The sequence below is a fragment of the Eptesicus fuscus genome, chromosome 17 (genome assembly GCF_027574615.1).
Source record: "Eptesicus fuscus isolate TK198812 chromosome 17, DD_ASM_mEF_20220401, whole genome shotgun sequence".
NCBI classification, from domain to species: domain Eukaryota; kingdom Metazoa; phylum Chordata; class Mammalia; order Chiroptera; family Vespertilionidae; genus Eptesicus; species Eptesicus fuscus.
The window spans coordinates 10,031,201-10,049,058 of record NC_072489.1 but is presented as its reverse complement, the minus strand read 5'-3'; the positions used below and the strand labels follow the sequence as shown (position 1 = coordinate 10,049,058).

At 37.3% G+C, this 17,858-nt stretch overlaps 1 non-coding gene across 1 annotated transcript; it reads right to left on the bottom strand.

The window, feature by feature from the left end:
* Positions 1-13,953: 13,953 nt before the first annotated feature.
* Positions 13,954-14,078, bottom strand: LOC114234309 (small nucleolar RNA SNORA26). Its single transcript, XR_003620490.2, has one exon. It is a non-coding gene; the product is annotated as a small nucleolar RNA SNORA26 (small nucleolar RNA).
* Positions 14,079-17,858: the final 3,780 nt, after the last annotated feature.

The following is a 17,858-nucleotide window of genomic DNA, read 5'->3' as shown; positions in this document are numbered from 1 at the left end:
AGTGATTGGTGGGCGTGGTTTGTAGGTGTAGCGGAGTGATGGTTAATTTGCATATTACTCTTTTATTAGATAGGATGAATATATATGCATAAGTGTAGACACATGTATATACTTTTTTTCTCTTTTCCCTGTTGAAACATTATTAAATTATTCAAGTATGGAAATAAGTACAAAAATAAGATAATGATGCCACCACTCATATAATAAAGGTATCATTGTCAAAAATGCTTAATGTCACTTCTAAGAAAATAAAATATTATAGGTGCAATTAATATTCATATAAATTGTTTCCAATTCCATTCTTCTCTTTTCTTTCCAAGAGGCATCCATTATCCTAAAACTTGTGGTTATTCTTTCCAGCCAACTCCATAAATCCATATATATTTATTATCTATTTGTTATCTCTCTCTCTTTCTCTCTCTCTCTGACTAAAACAGTAATACATTGCATTTCTCTTTGCATTTCCCAATGTTACATAAATATGATCTGATTATACTTATAATTCTGCAAGATTTCACTCTATTATATTATGATAGACAAATATCAATATGTGTGCAAATAATGTACTCATTAACACTAGAAGTATTCATCTTTCCTCTGTTGATGAATATTTATTTTTTGCTTACCTTTTATTGCTACTATAGACAATGCCACAGTAAAATCCCTGTATATCTCCATATGCATGCATGTATATGTTTCTCCTGAGCATATACTGAAAATTGATGGAGATTAGTGTATGCACATGTCCAACATTACTAAAGACTGGCAAATTGCTTTCAAACATGGCTGTAGGCACTTACACTTAAAGCAGCAATATTTCACTTTCCACATCTTCATATCTGTGATATTGATGACTACGAAAAGGGATCTCACTTTCAAAATTGCACTTACCTCATTATGAGATTGATCATATTTCCATGAGTATTAGTCATTTGCATTTCATCTTCTTAAATGGACTCAAGCTGTTGTTTGCCCATTCAATTTTTCTTTTGGCTAGTTTGTCATATTGATCTGTATATATTCTATAAGCATTGTTTTTTCATTTTTTATTTTAAAAACATTTTTTTCAATTACAGTTTACATTCAATATTATTTTATACTAGTAGCCCATTTGTAGGAAGAATCCTGCAAGCGGCTGCTGTGGCCACATGTGCTGCCGCTGCCGCCGCTATTGCAGCCACTGCGCCTGCACCCGCAGGCCACTGCCGCCCGCCCTGCTCCACCCCGCCCCACCCCACCCCGGCTTTCCCTCTGGCAGCCACCTTGCTTTCTGCTTTTCCTCCCTCTTCCTTCTAAGTTGTCTTCAGTCTTCACTCCTCCCTCCCTCAGTGTATGCAAATTAACCGCCATCCTTGTTGGGTAATTTGCATACTCACCCTGATTGGCTGGTGGGTGTGGCTTTGGCTGGTGGGTGTGGCTTGGACATAGCGAAGGTGCGGTCAATTTGCATATTACTATTTTATTAGGTAGGATTAGTTTCAGGTGTACACCATAGTGGATAGACACTTAATCTACTTTAAAAAGTGCCCAATATTGTCGGGATGGGGCCTAAACCAGCAGTTGGACATCCCTCTCAAAATCCAGGACTGTTGGCTCCCAACTGCTCACCTGCCTGCCAGCCTGATCACCCCCTAACCACTCCCCTGCAGGCCCTCAACTACCCTCCCAACTGCCCTCCCCTGTAGGCCTGGTCCTCCCTAACTGCCCTTTCCTGCAGGCCCGGCCCCCCCCCCAACTGCCCTCTCCTGCCAGTCTGGTTGCCCCTAACTGCCCTCCCCTGCAGGCCCAGTCACCCCCAACTGCCCTCCCTTTATGGCCTGGTCCCTTCCAACTGCCCTCCCCTGCAGTTGGTTACCTCCAACTGCCCTCCCCTGCAGGCCTGGTCACCCCTAACTTCCCTCCCCTGCAGGCCTGGTTGCCCCAAACTGCCCTCCCTTGCAGGGCTGGTCCCTCCTAACTGTCCTCCCCTGCTGGCCTGATTACCCACAGCTACCCTCTCCTTCTGGCCATTTTGTGGGGGCCATCTTGTGTGTTGGAGTGACAGTCAATTTGCATATTACCTCTTTATTATATAGGATTTCCTATGCTGTATATCTCTCTGGCTGTTCGGTAATTACTAATCTGTACTTCCAGTTCCTTCACCTTTTTTTACCCAGCCCATCAACCCCCCTCCCCTCTGGCCACCATGAGACTGTTTCTGTTGTTTGTTAGTTTATATTGTTCTTTAGATCCCACATATAAGTAAGTCATATGGTATTTATTTTTCTCTGACTGACATACTAGTACCAATTTACTCTTCTCTCCTACTTAATTCTGCTCTAAAAACTTTATGAATGTTACTCCTCTATCTGACTATAAGATTATTCTGTTAAGCTCTGTGAAAAATAAATTAGATGTGTATTTGCACCTGAGATGTAACATCTTTTGTGATATTGAGTCTTTCGTCCATGGAATGAGATATCTCTCTATTAATATAGACATTCTGCCCTGACTGGTGTGCTAAGTGGTTAGAGCATTGGCCTTGCACTAAAGCATCGCAGGTTTGATTCCTGGTCAAGGGAAAGTACCTGGGTTGTAGGTTCATCCCGGTCCTGGTCAGGGTATGTGCTGAAGGCAACCAATTGATGTGTCTCTCTCTCTCACATCAATGTTTCTCTCTCCCCACCCCACCCTATTCTCCCTTCTACTCTCTCTAAAAATCAATGGAAAAAAATATCCTCAGGTGGTGATTAACAAACAAACAAAAAAAGGCCTTCTTTTATGTACTTTACAAAATTCTTAGTTTTCTCTATGATAGCTTTGTACGTTTTTGCTAGATTGATTCTTAGATATCTTCATTTTCTTTTCTTTATTCCTCTCCTATTTTCTTTCTCCATTTATGAGCTGCATTGTAAACAATTTTCTCACTTCCATCTTTCAGTTTATCAAATCACTCTTTAAATGTGTTCAATCTGCTATCTAAAATTCATTGCCTTTTTTATATCAAGGGTTATAATTATATTTCTAGAAGTTTTATTTGATTTCTTTTAAAATATGCCTATTCTTATATTTTTCATTTTTTTCTAATACCTTGCTTTATCCATTAAATCCTTTCAAGATACTTACTTTATTGTGCCTTTCTAATGGCTCTAGTTATCCACATTACGGGCATTTTACATTTTGATCTCCTTTCTAATCCTGATCTCCTCCTGGTACTCTAATATTGCCTTCTATGATTACAAAGTTCCTACAGTGGTTTTTAATTTCCTCCTGCCAGTTGCCTAGTGTGTGTGAGTGTGTATTTTTTGCATTGTTGTTTGTGTTATTGTTTAGAATAATTTCACAGTAGTTTCACCACCTCAAGGATTCCAGTAGCTTTTTGATATTTCAATTATGACTCAATTCTGGTGTCTCTAGTCACCTAGAGTGCCAGGACAGAGCCAAGCTTCTTTATCACTTTGCCTTTTGTTGACTCAGCCTTCCTTCAAGGTCTCTGCCACTTTCAAAGACCCAATGGGCACATCTGTTTCAGTCTTGTAGGTGGTTAATCCCCAGACACAATGCACTTCTGATGTTTCAGCAGATCCTTGCTACATCAACTCACAAACATGTTTTTAAGCTCCCACTTTATTTCTGCCACAGGGATTCCACAACTTTCTTTTAACATCCATCATCTTTGTTTTGTTATTGTTGTTGTTCTTGCTATGTCTTACTCAACATTTTTATGTACTTGTAACAGGGAGTCCACATTAATTCTGGCACTGTGATGGGGGCAATAAAACTGCCAGTGTAATGGGGCTTGTCCTTCAAACTTCAACTTTCTCAAGATAAGATCCCCACCCTCCGCTCCCAACCTGGGTCAGATATCCTGTGACATACTCTAATTGCACTGTTACCACCTATCCCAGATCATCATCCTAGACCCACCTTTCTTTCAGCAAGGTGATATTGTTTTAGAATTTCTGTGGCTTTCCCCATCACTTGCACTCGGTTGATCGGGGCTACTTGTCCATTGCAGTTGTCTTCTTAACATTGGATCTTGGTCTTCTTCAGTGAATATGCTAATCCAGCTTTTATAAATTGGCACAGGAATTCCACCATGAAACTTGCTGAATAACAAGGACTGATGTGTTTTTTTGCCAAGCTGTTCTAAAAAAAACCCAAAATATACTTACAAAGAAATGATAATTTCTTACTCTACATTTGATAAGAAAACACAAAATGACGATTTTCCAGAATAAAGATATGGTTGAAATAATTTTTTATTTCCAACACCAAATATTAGAAAAGTGAGTATAAATTTCACATACAAAATTAACAACATATCCTATTAAAAGGGAGATATTGTTAAATGAATCCTATCTAATAAAGACAGAATATGAAAATTGACCATAACTCCACAACAAAGATGGCAGCATCCACAGCAAATAAGGAGGGAATATGCAAATTGATGTGACAAGGCAAGAGGTGGAAGGCAGCTCCAGGCCAGACAGAGAGAAGGCAGTGCCAGAAGCCAGGGGAAGGAAGGCCTATTCTTGCACGAATCTTCATGCATCGGGCCTCTAGTATAGGAATAACAGTTATAAATAGACATGAATATTTCATAGAAGTTTTTGATACAACTATAACTGTAAGCTGAGAATTTTAATAGTTATTTCAGAAATTGATATATGAAGTGTACCTATGTAATAAATCAAATAAAAATAAAGTGCATTTAGATACACACAGTTCACTAAATCACACACATAAAGAAACAAGTAGAAACAAGTATCTTCTCTTACCATAATGGTATAAAACTATAAACCAATCATAAGAAAGAAAAGCTGGAAAACACACAAAGACATGGAGGTAAATAACATGTTATTAAACAACGAATGGGTTAACAATGAGATCAAGGAAGAAATCAAAAGATACCTTGAAACAAATAAAAATTTTAATACAACAACCCAAAAACCTATGCAACACAGCAAAAGCAGGCTCAAGAGGGAAATTCATAGCATTATAGCCTTACCTCAAGAAACAAGATAAATCTAAAATAAACAATCTAAATTTACACTTAAGAGATCTAGAAAAAGAACAAAAAACAAAGCTCAAAGAGTGTAGGAGAAAGGAAATAATAAAGATCAGAGTGGAGATAAACAAAATAGAATCTAAAAAATCAATACACTAAATCAATGAAAACAAGAGCTGGTTCTTTGAAAAGATAAACAAGATTGAAAAAATTTTAACCAGACTCATCAAGCAAAAGAAAGAGAGAAGACCCAAACAAATAAAATTAGAAATGAAGAAGGAGAAGTAACAACTTATACCATAGACTACAAAAGATTATAAGAAAATGTTAGGGAAAATAATATGCTTACAAATTGGACAATCAGAATGAAAAGGTTAAATTCCTAGAAACATACAATCTTCCAAACTGGAATCAGGAAGAATCAGAAAATCTGAATAGATTGAATAAAACTAATAAGAATGAAGCTGTAATTACAAACATTTTTTTCCAACAAAGTCCTAAACCAGATGGATTCACTGTGAATTTTAATGAAAATTCTAAGATGAACTAACACCTATTCTTCTCAAACTATTCCAAGAATTTTAAAATGTGGGAAGATTCCCAAGCTCATTTTATGAGGCCCTCATTATCCTAATTCCAAAAACAGATAAAAATAATACAAAGAAAGAAAGTTATAGGCCAATATCCCTGATGAGCATAGATGCTAACATCCTTAACAAAATATTAGTAAACCAGATCCAGCAATACATTAAAAAAATCATAGAATATGATCAAATGTGCTTTATTCCAGGGATGTAAAGTTGGTAAAATATTCACAAATCAATGAACATGATACATCACATAAACCAAATGAAGGATAATAATCACATGATCATACCAGTAGATGCAGAAAAAACATTTAATAAAATACAGCACTCATTTATGATAAAAATTCTGAGCAAAGTGGGAATAGAGGAAATATGCTTCAACATACTATAAGTCATATATGACAAACCCCTAGCCATCATACTCAATAGGTAAAAATTACAAGCATTTTCCTTAAGATTGGGGACAAGCCAGGGATGTCCACTCTCACCACTCTTATTTAACATAGACAAGAAGAAGAAATAAGAGGCATCCAAATTGGAAAGGAAGAAGTAAAACTGTCACTATTTGTAGATGGCATGATACTGCCTATAGAAAACCCTAAAGATTCGACCAAAAAAATACTAGGACTGATAAATAAATTTGTCAAAGAAGCAGGATAAAAAATTAATACCCAGAAATTGGTTGCATTTTTATGTACCAATAATTAACTCTCAATAAGGGAAACTAAGAATACAATACTATCTACAATTATATAAAAAATTAATTTACTACAAATAAATTTAGCCAAAGATGTAAAAAAACCTATCATAGGAAAATTATAAGACACTAAAGAAATTGAAAAAGTTACAAATAAGTGGAAGCATATACTATGTTCATGGATGTAAAGAATTAAGATCATTAAAATGTCCATACTGCCCAAAACAATCCATAGATTCAATGCAATTCCTACCAAGATACCAATGGCATATTTCACAGAACTAGAACAATATTTCCAAAAATTTATATGGAACAACAAAAGATCTTGAGTAGCAACAGCAATCTTGAGAAAGAACAAAGTTGGAGGAATCACATTATCTGATATCAAACTATACTACAAGGCCATAGTAATCAAAATAGCATAGTACAGGCTATATAGATCAATGGAACAGAATACAGTGCACAGAAATAAACTCACACCTGTATGGTTTATTAATATTTGACAAAAGAGGCAACAATATACAGTGAGGTAGATAGTCTATTCAATAAATATTGTAGGGAAAGTTGAAGAGATATGTGCATAAAAAATGAAACTAGACCACCATCTTATACCATACACAAGAATAAACTCAAAATGGATTACACTTAAATGTTAGACTTGAAACCATAAAAATCCTAGAAGAAAACATAAGCAGTACAATCTCAGATATTTCTTGTAGCAATATTTTTTTCTGATATATCCCTTTGGGCAAGGAAAACAAAAGAAAAAATAAACACTTGGAACTACATCAAACTAAAAAATTTCTGTACAGTAAAGGAAACCTTCAATAAAATGAAAAGACAACCCACTGAATGGGAGAATATATTCATCAATGATACATCTGATAAGGGCTTAATATCCAAAATCTATAAAGAACTTATACAACAACACCAAAAAAAACAAGCAATCCAATAAAAATAAAAAATGGGCAAAAGACCTGAGTAGATCTAAAGAGGACATTCAGATGGCCAATGGAATGATAAAAAGATGCTTGTGGTCACTAGTCATCAGAAAAATGAAAATTAAAACAATAAGATATCACCTCACACCTGTCAGAATGGCTGTCAGGAATAAATTAACAAACAGCAAGTGTTGCCGAAGATGTGGAGAAAAAGGAACCCTCGTGCACTGCTGGTGGGAATGCAGACTGGTGCAGCCATTGTGGAAAACAGTATAGTATTTCCTCAAAAAATTAAAAATGGAACTCCCATTTGACCCAGTGATCCCACTTCTAGGAATATATCCCAAGAAATCAGAAACACCAATCAGAAAGGATATATGCACCCCTATGTTCATAGTAGCACAATTTACCATAGCTAAGATTTGGAAACAGCCTAAATGCCCATCAGCAGATGAGGGGATTAGAAAACTGTGGTACATCAATGCACAATGGAATACTATGATGCTATAAAAAAGAAAGAACTCTTACCATTCGCAACAGCATGGATGGACTTGGAGAGCATTATGCTAAGCAAAATAGGCCAGTTGGAGAAACATAAATATCACATGATCTCACTCATTTGTGGAATATAATGAACAACATAAACTGATGAACAAAAACAGATCCAGAGACATAGAAGCATTGAACAGACAGTCAAACCTAAGAGGGAAGGCAGGGTTAGGATGGGGGAGTGTAGTAACAGATCAACCAAAGGACCTGTATGCATGCATATGAGCATGACCAATGGGCACAGGCAATAAGGGGATGGAGGCATGTGCTGGGTGGAAGTGGGTGAGGATAGTTCACTGGGGGAAAACGGAGACATATGTAAAACTTTCAACAATAATTTTTAGAAATCCATAAACTTTTCCAAGATTATAACGATGGCATTTGCCAATAAAATGTACCCATAAATTTAACACATCCTAAACTGAATCCCATTTTTTTGAAAATGTCAGCTTCATTCAAAAATTATCTAGAAAATTAAATATTAAAGAATAAAAATATATTTTTCTATTTAGATAAACCTAAATGTGTGAAATGGGAGCATCAAAATAAGGACCATAATGATACATAGAAAGAACTGCTTTGCTCTGCAAGGCAGGTGGTAGAGACTGGTTCCAGGGCCATCCTGAGCAGGAGAGAACTAGACAGTGAGGAGCACGTTAAACTTATGTGAGGAGCTTATTGAAAGGGGGTTCAATAAAGTGAAAACGGTCTTGGGAACTGAAAGAAAATAGCAGAACATGAGACATTGTTAGTGGCTGAAATGACAATAGATTTTGTATATTAACATTTTGTACAATTTAAAATTAAAATGTCAAACTTCCTGAAAAACAATTGGCAAAAGTGGAAAGGTAATGCATATATATATAGACATATATATGCACAGTACATATACCTCCAAAATGCCCAATAATATTAATTATTGGAGGACTCAAAATTATAATGACACTGAAAGCATTTATGTCTTATTAATATGACAACTTAAACTTCTGTGACAAAAAAAGATCATAAAAATATTAATTGATAAAAATAATTGCAAAACACATAATGATACATAAGATGTATTTATTTCCATGTAAAGTATGCATGAAATAATTATTAAATCTCAAAATCACAAGGTAATATAGAAGAAATGTCATTCTCTGGTTAATAAAGCATGTCTGTATATAGAAACAGAATTGGTTGCAGGTACAGGGTTAAGATAAAAAATTCAACTGTCATTCTATATACTTTTGTATTTTTTCACAAAGATTATGCATTACTTTAGTAATAATAAAGAAATCAGTTTTTTATGAAGCCCCACTCTGTGAAGGGGTATGGGTACTTGGGAGTTGGTGCAAAGAATGGAGGGTCTTGAGGAGTGGATGTATGTCTCTCTCTTGCTGTTACCAATAGCATCCGTGCTCTACCAAGTGACAAATGGATCAAGTGGAAAAAAAATCCACAGAATGGGAAAAATAATTGCAAACCATATTATCTGAAGAGAGACTTGTATCTAGAATGTATAAAGAACTCCTACAACTCAATAATGAAAAGATGACTCAAACATTTACAAAGGATTTGAGTAGACATTTCTCTAAAGAAGATATACAAATGGCTATTAGCACATGAAATAACACTCAACATCATTATTCTTTAGGGAAATAAAAATCAAACCACAAGGAGATACCACTTCACACCCATTATGAGGACAATTATTAGAATCCTCATTCATTGCTAGTGGGAATTTAAAATAAAGCAGTTGTACAAAATGTTAAATGTAGAGTACTATTTCACCCAGTAATTCCACTTATAGAAAAGAAATAAAAACACACAAATGTGTTTGCACAAATTCATAGCATTATTCATAATTGCCAAAATGCTTAACCAATTCAAATGCCCATTAACTGATAAATGGATAAACAAAATGTGGTCGATTTGTACAATGGAATATTAATAAATAATAAATACACATGCTATAACATGAATGAACATTGAAAACATTATGCTAAGAAGAGGAAACCCATCAGGGATGACCAATATTGTATGAGTCTATATTCATATAAAATGTCCAGTATAGTCCTGGTGGGTCGGTGGGCTGGCTGTCATCCCTTGCACTGAAAGGTTGCCGGTTTGATTCCAGGTCAGGGCACGTGACTGGGTTGTGGGCTCCATCCCTGGTGGAAGTGTGCAAGAGGCAGCCCATCACTGTTTCACTGTCACATCAGTGTTTCTCTCTGTGTGTTCCTCTCCCTTCCTCTCTCTCTCTAAAAAAAAAAAAATCAATAAAAATATTTTTTAAATGTCCAGAATAGGCAGATCTTTAGAGACAGAAAGTAAATTAGTGGTTTCCTGGGGTGGGGAGTGTGGTGAACAATGAGTGACTGCTAATGGGTCTGGAGTTTCTTCTCAACCTGAAGAAAATGCTCTATATTTATATTGTGATGTAGACATAACTCTGCAAATATACAAAAACAACTGAATTACATGTAATTTAAGTGTGTGAATTATATCTGAATAAAGTAATTTGTTTTAAACAAAGAACTATAAGCAATATCCTGTTCAAAGTATTCAGTACCTTGTGAATTCAAAATAGGTAGACCACAAGAGTTTACCCTGGAGAGGAAAAATTCAGTTCTCTCCATGTGCACAGATTGGTAAAGGGTCACAGGCTGCTACTGTCGGAGGAAGTAAGGGTGTAAGAAAGATCCCTCATGGTAGGTCTGAAGCTAGGTGATCTAATCTCCACCAAATCGCCCCCACCTTAACACCACTGTACATTATATAACCATCTAATATACTCCAGTGCTATTCAGAGTGCAAATAAAACATTGCGGGACTGTCATTATCCCTCAATTGGGGAAGGCCAGGAATTCCTTCACACGGAGGACTGACGGCGCCTTATCCATCACTAAAATTTCTTTGATCTGTAAAACGCAGCATATGCTTAACTGTTGCTGGTAGGAAATAAGAATGAATTTATCAGGATGTTCCAAAGAGATCCAAGGGACTATTTGCCGGTCAGAGCATTATTTTCACCATTTACTGAAAGAGGTAACTAAAGTTCAGATGTATTACGTTATTTATCCAAGACCATCTAATGTGACGCAGAGGAAAGAATGAATCTCAAATCAAATGCCTCACCTGTGAGGAAAGAGCTCATGGGGACCTGTGGTTCTCATAATGTGGCCCCTGGGTTAGTAGCATCAACAACACCTGGGAAATTGTCCAAAACGGAATGGAAATTCTCAGGCTCCACCCAGGCACATGGAATCAGACATTTTAGGGGCAGGGCTCAGCAGTCTGTTTGAACAAGCCTTCCACGTGCTCCTAACAGACTCTAAAGTTATAGAACACTCACATACACAAAATTAATATCTAGAACACTTACTTACAAAATAAGATATTAAGAACATCCTACTTTCTTTTACATTGATTAAGCCCTTGAGCTAGCCTTCCAAGGAATAGTACCTTTCTCTAAAGTGAAAAATTATATATATATAGACAATTTTCTATTGATGTTTGTGTTAGGTTTAATTAAGCTATAAAATTACGAAGAAAATTCAGTGAGTCTCCCCGTTTGTATCGAGAACTGAGACAGTTCTGGGCAGCTGAGCGTCATCAGGAGAAAGAGAGCACTTCCCGCCACCCTCAAAAGTGAGAAACTTGTCCAAGTGTTTTAAGCCTGGGCCTAGAGTCAGATACAATACACCCATGCCCAAAGCTCCAAGCCTCCATTTTAGAAGGAAGTATCTTTTAGGTTTCCAAGGAAACAGAGAAATCTCAGGTTTGAATCTGACTTGGGCTGAATTGAATTCTAAATAGCATCAGGTTCTATACCCGGAGGCAAAAGGTTCAATATAGTGTGTCCCATGTTGGCCACCACAGGAGAAGACAAAATAACAGGTAAGAACATCCATTTTCCAACTGCACAGATTCTCCCAATTGCATTGCATAATTTTAAAGAATGAATTCTTTCCAATCACTACTTCCACCCATGAGTTAGCTGGAGTGAGAGAAACAGATTCCCAGCATTTAGAAAGTCGTGCCTCAGAGAGATTCAAGTGCACAATTAAAAATACCTTTGAAAGAAGCCCACAGAACATCTCTTAGGCAGTTTCTAAGTAATTCATGGATGACTCTAGGGCCAATATATGTGTGTATATGTGCCAGTGTATATAGTGTGTACACATGCATGTGTGTGTGTGTGTGTGTGTGTGTGTGTGTGTATGTAAAATAATAGACTGGATATAGATTGCATCAATTAAGAGTTTCTCACATGAAAATAAAATCTAAATTGAAGAGAAAACAAAAAATGCCCTGGAGCCTTGTATTTTAAAAAAGTGATAAAGTCAGCCATATCACACATCTCAATAAAAAAGCACATAATCCTAGCTAACTGTACCAAATATGGCAGACCACAAAACAAACTTGTATAAGATTGAACCCTAAGGTATCAGCAGTAATCATCCATAAAAATTGATCCTATGACTATTCAGTTAAAAGAGAAGAATAAAAAGCATTCAAAATAATAGAGTAGTTTGTCTTTTCATTTTTAAAGAAAAGTCTCCACTTAATAATGCATTGTATTGCTTTAAAGGTCCCTCTACTATTTATGAAAATATTTAAGTAGTTGTACATATTTTTAAATTAATAGACTTTACATTTAGAGCATTGTTAGGTTTACAGAAAAATAGAGCAGAAAGTTCCCGGATACTCCTTCCATCTCACCACTCAGTTTCCCTATTAGCAACATCTTGCATTGATATAGTACATTTCTTACAATTGATGAACCGATATTTATACATTAACTAAATCCATAGTTTACATTATGATTCATTGTTTTTTATGTTTTATATTCTCTGAGTGTTGCTACATGTATAATACATGTATAATAACATGTATTCATCATCACTGCATTATACAGAGTAGCTACTCTGTCCTAAAAATGCCTGTGGCTCCATCTATTTGCCCCTCAGTACCCCTCATCTCTCCCTCACCCCTGACCCTCTCTCTGGCAAACACTGACCTTTTTCCTATCTTCATAGTTTTGCCTTTTCCAGAATGCCATATAGTTTTAATTATAAAGTATGTAACCTTTTCAAATAGGCTTCTTTTACTTAGTAATATTCCTTTAAGATTCATTCATGTATTTTGTGGCTTAATAACTCATTTCTTTTCATCCCTGAACTAGAGGCCCGGTGCATGAAAATTCATGCATTGGAGGGGGGCGGGTCCCTCCGCCCAACCTGCCGCCTCTCACAGTCTGGGAGCCTGCAGGAGCAGGAGGCGACCCGGTGATCAGGGGAAGGCAATGCCCCATCACACCTCTACTGCTGCCACTGCTGGCAGCGCAAGCCTCAGCCGGCCCTGGTTACCTGAGCCTCAGGCAGTCCTGAGCGGCTGGGCAGCCACCATCTGAGGCTTGCCTGTGCCTCAGGCCGGCCCTGGGTGGCTGGGCAGCCACCATTCAAGGCTTGCCTGTGCCTTGGGCTGGCCCTGGGCAGCTGGGGGGCTGAGAGGCCTGGGGGACTCCAGAGGCAGGCATGTGGAGCGGCCAGGCCCACCTGGGGGTGGGCCCGGCCTTGCTACTCACCTGCCGCCCAGGTGGGGCTGAGAGGACTGGGCGCCACCATCTTGTAGCTGTGGGTGCCACCATCTTTGAGGGTGGGGCAGTCAATTAGCATATCTCCTCCTTATTGGCTGTGGGGGCCACCATCTTTGCGACAGTGTGAGGGTCAATTAGCATATTCCCTCTTTATTGGATCGGATAACATTCCATTATATGGTGGTACCAAAGTTTCTTTCATTTAAAAAAATTGACTTTTAGAGAGAGAAGGAGAAACTTCAATGTGAGAGAGAAATCAATCCATCAATCCATCATTTGGCTGCCTCCTGCATGCCCCTACTGTGGATTGAGCCCACAACCTGGCCATGTGCCCTGACAGGAAATTGAATGGGCAACCTTTTGGTGCATAGGATAACACCCAACCAACTGAGTCATACTTGCCAGGGCCCAAAGTTTCTTTATCCATTCATCTATTGCTTCTAAATGCTGAAAATTATGAATAAAATAATCTATAAACATTCATTTACGGATTTTGTATGGACTCTTCATCAGTTATAAAATTATATTTTAATCAACACACAATTTTGAAAAACAAAAAACAAGACCTTGTATCTCAAAGTCTCTCTCTCTTTTTTTTTTTTTTCAGCTGTGACTCCAGACAGGATCCAAAGAGGAGTTTCACCATCTCTTCTCTGGGTTTTATGGAGACTTGCTTTATTTACCCTTCTGTGTTAGCCTCTTAAGGCACTGTGTTAGCCTCTTAAGGCATCAAAGTCTCTTAATCTTTGTTTTCCATGCCAGATCCATGAAATGTGGTCCTCCAACCGAGGAAGAGAGGAAAAGAAGAATCATAGAAGCTCGTGATTAGCAGGAACATTGAAGGTCATCGGAGTCAGTTCCCGTGTCCCCGTGCCCATGCTTGGACTCTCCTACATCTCTCTTATGTTCATACGGCTTCTGCTAACTATACTGTTCTTGATTGACATGCTATAGATTTTTTAAATTTACTTTTTGGATTGTATCATCTGAATTTCTATTTCTTATGGAAACACAAGAATAGTAGACTTAATCACCTTCCTGGGAGCCATGTCACATTTTGACAGTTCCTTCTAACTTTCATCTTAGGATATGTTTCTGAGTCTTTTCATTAATATGATCCATTCATTATCCTAGTTCAAGTGTATGTCAAATTTTCACACTGGTCCTACCTAAATGCTATTAGTCATACAGGTTAATTAGACTGCATGCAATGATAAAATCTCAAGTTTTGCATTGACTTTAATATCAAAACCTAGCTATGAATATGGTATAATGAACTCATTGTCTGTATGTTCATGCTTATTATTTGTGTTGTCTAGTAGAAATATTGACATATATAGACACAATCTTAAAACCTTTGCAAGAGACTTTAAGGATGCTGTTGAATGAAAGTTAAGGATGGGGGAAAGACCATTTGAATTATTAACAAAATTACAAAATTCCATAGCAAATTCCTTTTATGAAAGATAAAAAAAATCACAAAAAGTAAAAAATAAATAGTGAAACCCAAAAAGCCACGAGATGGATTAAAATCACAATTACTGTATTATTACGATGGAGGCAGCTTCCCAGACTGGAAAACCAGAAGAGAAAAATCTACATATTAGGATAAAAGTTCTGGATATTCTTCCAATTAAACATTTAAAATATATGCAATAAATACATACAGAAAAAAAGAGAAAGATGGAGATAAACCAAATATACAATATGTAAAAAATCGAGAAAAAAAATTAGAGAAAATAAAACTTCCCTGATCTAAAGTCAAAGAACACAGTTAATAGTGAGTAAAATTTTTGAACAGGAAAAGTTCCAATATACATATGCAGGCAATTTAAAAAATAAAATGCAAAATAAATAAAATAATTCCATAAGTATTCAGAAAGAAAAATCTCACAATATTTATAAATAAAGATCAGTTACAATCAAACCTCACCTCTGTAGTGAGGATATATTTTTGGAAAACAGTTCCTAAAATATCCAAATCCTGCTTTCAATATAAGGCTTTTACTGTCTAGATCTCCAAGTAAAAAATATGCATAGAAACAAAGAAAAGCAAAAGAACAGTGCATTACTTATTTGGCTTTGACCCCAAACTGCAATTTAGAACTCTACTAAACTGGCCTGGACTCTGGAGCCTCTTTTCATCTGAGCTGTATCTCCTGGCATTGTCTTGAACTGAATCTGGTCAAATTGCCTTCACCTCCAAGCCCAGTCCAATTGTGGACATTGCCCTGCAATGTAGGGAAAAGCCAAATAATACAAACTCAACAGTGAGACAACCAGGATAGGACAAGCTAGAACAGGATAGTTTTCTCCTGTGCTTTGAGGAAGAAGGTTAAAGCTGCTATCCGTCTCTTTTTTTTTTTTAATTTATTTTTATTGTTGACAATATTACAAATGTTCCCCATTTTCTCCCTTTGGCCCCCTCCACCCAGCCCATCGCAACCTAGGCTTTCACCACACTGTTCTGTGTTCATGGGCTATGCATATCCTATATAATAAAAGGCTAATATGCAAATTGTCCCCTTGACCGGGAGTTCAACCAGGGGGTGGGGCCAACTGGCCAACTGCCCACAGCTAACCCCCTCGGCCGGCCTCAACCCTGATCAGCCCCCCACACCCCAATGTGGGCAGGGCCAGCTTGCCAACCACCTGCGGCCCCTCCCCCCCCGCCAGCCCAGCCCAATCAACCCCAATCGGGGCAAGCCAGCCAGACCCCACCTGTGCACAAATTCGTGCACTGGGCCTCTAGTATGCGTATAAATTCTTTGGTTAATCCCTTCCCACCCCCCTGCACCCTTTGTCTCTCAGTTCTGTCAGCCTGTTCCATGAATCCATACCTCTGGACATATTTTGTTTACCAGTTATTTTGTTCATTAGATTCCACATATAAGTGAGATCATATGAGGCTTGTTTTTCTCCAATTGGCTTATTTTACTTGGCATAATAATCTCCAGGTTCGTCCATGCTATCGCAAAGGATAAGAGATCCTTCTTTTTTACAGCCACATAGTATTCCATTGTGTAAATGAACCACAGTTTTTGTATCCACTCATCTACTGATGGGCACTTAGGCTGTTTACAGATCATAGCTATTTGTAAATAATGCTGCTATGCACACAGAGGTACATGTATTCTTTTTGATTAGTGTTTCTGGATTCTCAGGATATATTCCTAGAGTGGCATCACTGGGTCAAATGCAGTTCCATTTTTAATTTTTTGAGGAAACTCCATATTGTTCTCCACAGTGGCTGCACCAGTCTGCATTCCCACCAGCAGTTTACTAGGGTTCCCTTTTCCCTACATCAGGCGTCCTCAAACTATGGTCCGCGGGCCACATGCGGGTGTTTTGCCGTTTTGTTTTTTTTACTTCAAAATAATATATGTGCAGTGTGCATAGGAATTTGTTCATAGTTTTTTTTAAACTATAGTCCGGCCCTGCAACTGTCTGAGGGACAGTGAACTGGCCCCCTGTTTAAAAAGTTTGAGGACCCCTGCCCTACATCCTTGCCAGCACTTGGTGTTTATTGATTTATTGATGTTAGTCATTCTGGCAGATGTGAGGTGATATCTCATTGTGGTTTTAATTTGCATCTCTTGGATGATTTGTGATGATGAGCATTTTTTTGTATGTCTCTTGTTGTATGTAGTCTTTGGAGAACTGTCTATTCAGATTCTTTACCCATTTTTAATTGAATTGTTTGTCTTCCTTTTGCTGAGTTTTATGAGATCTTTATATATTTTGGAAATTAACCCCTTATCAGATGTATCATTGTCAAATATGTTCTCCTATATCGTGGGTTTCCTTTTCATTTTGAGGATGGTATCTTTTTGCTGTGCAGAAGCTTTTCAGTTTGATATAGTCTTATTGTTTATTTTTTCCATTGTTTCTCTTGCCCTAGGATATGTATCTGTGAAAATTCTGCTACCTGAGATGTCTGAGATTTTATTGCCTATGTTTTCTTTTAGAATTTTTATGGTTTTGTGACTTACATTTAAGTCTTATCCATTTTTAGTTTGTTCTTGTGTATGGTGTAAGTTGGTGGTCTAGTTTCATTTTTTTCCATGTACCTGTTCAGTTTGCACACCATTTATTGAAGAGACTGTCTTTATAATATGCTATTGCCTCTTTTGTCAAATATTAATTTACTATAATGGGTCAATTTCTGGGTTCTCTGTTCTGCTCCATTGACCTATACCTGCTCTTGTGCCAGTACCAGGCTGTTTTGATTACAATGGCTTTGTAGTATAGTTTGATATCCTGTATCAAGATGCCTCCAACTGTCCTTATTTCTCAAGATTGCTGAAGCTATTCTTATTTCGGTTCTATATAAATTTTTGAAGTGCTTGTTCTAGATCTGTGAAATATACTGGTGGTATTTTAATAGGGGTTATGTTGAATCTAGAGATTGCTTTGGGCCCACCTTAGCCAAAACACTGGTACAATTCTTTGGCAAAGGTACAGACTAATTCAATAGCTTCTTCTTATACGGTGGGCCAATGGGTTTGAT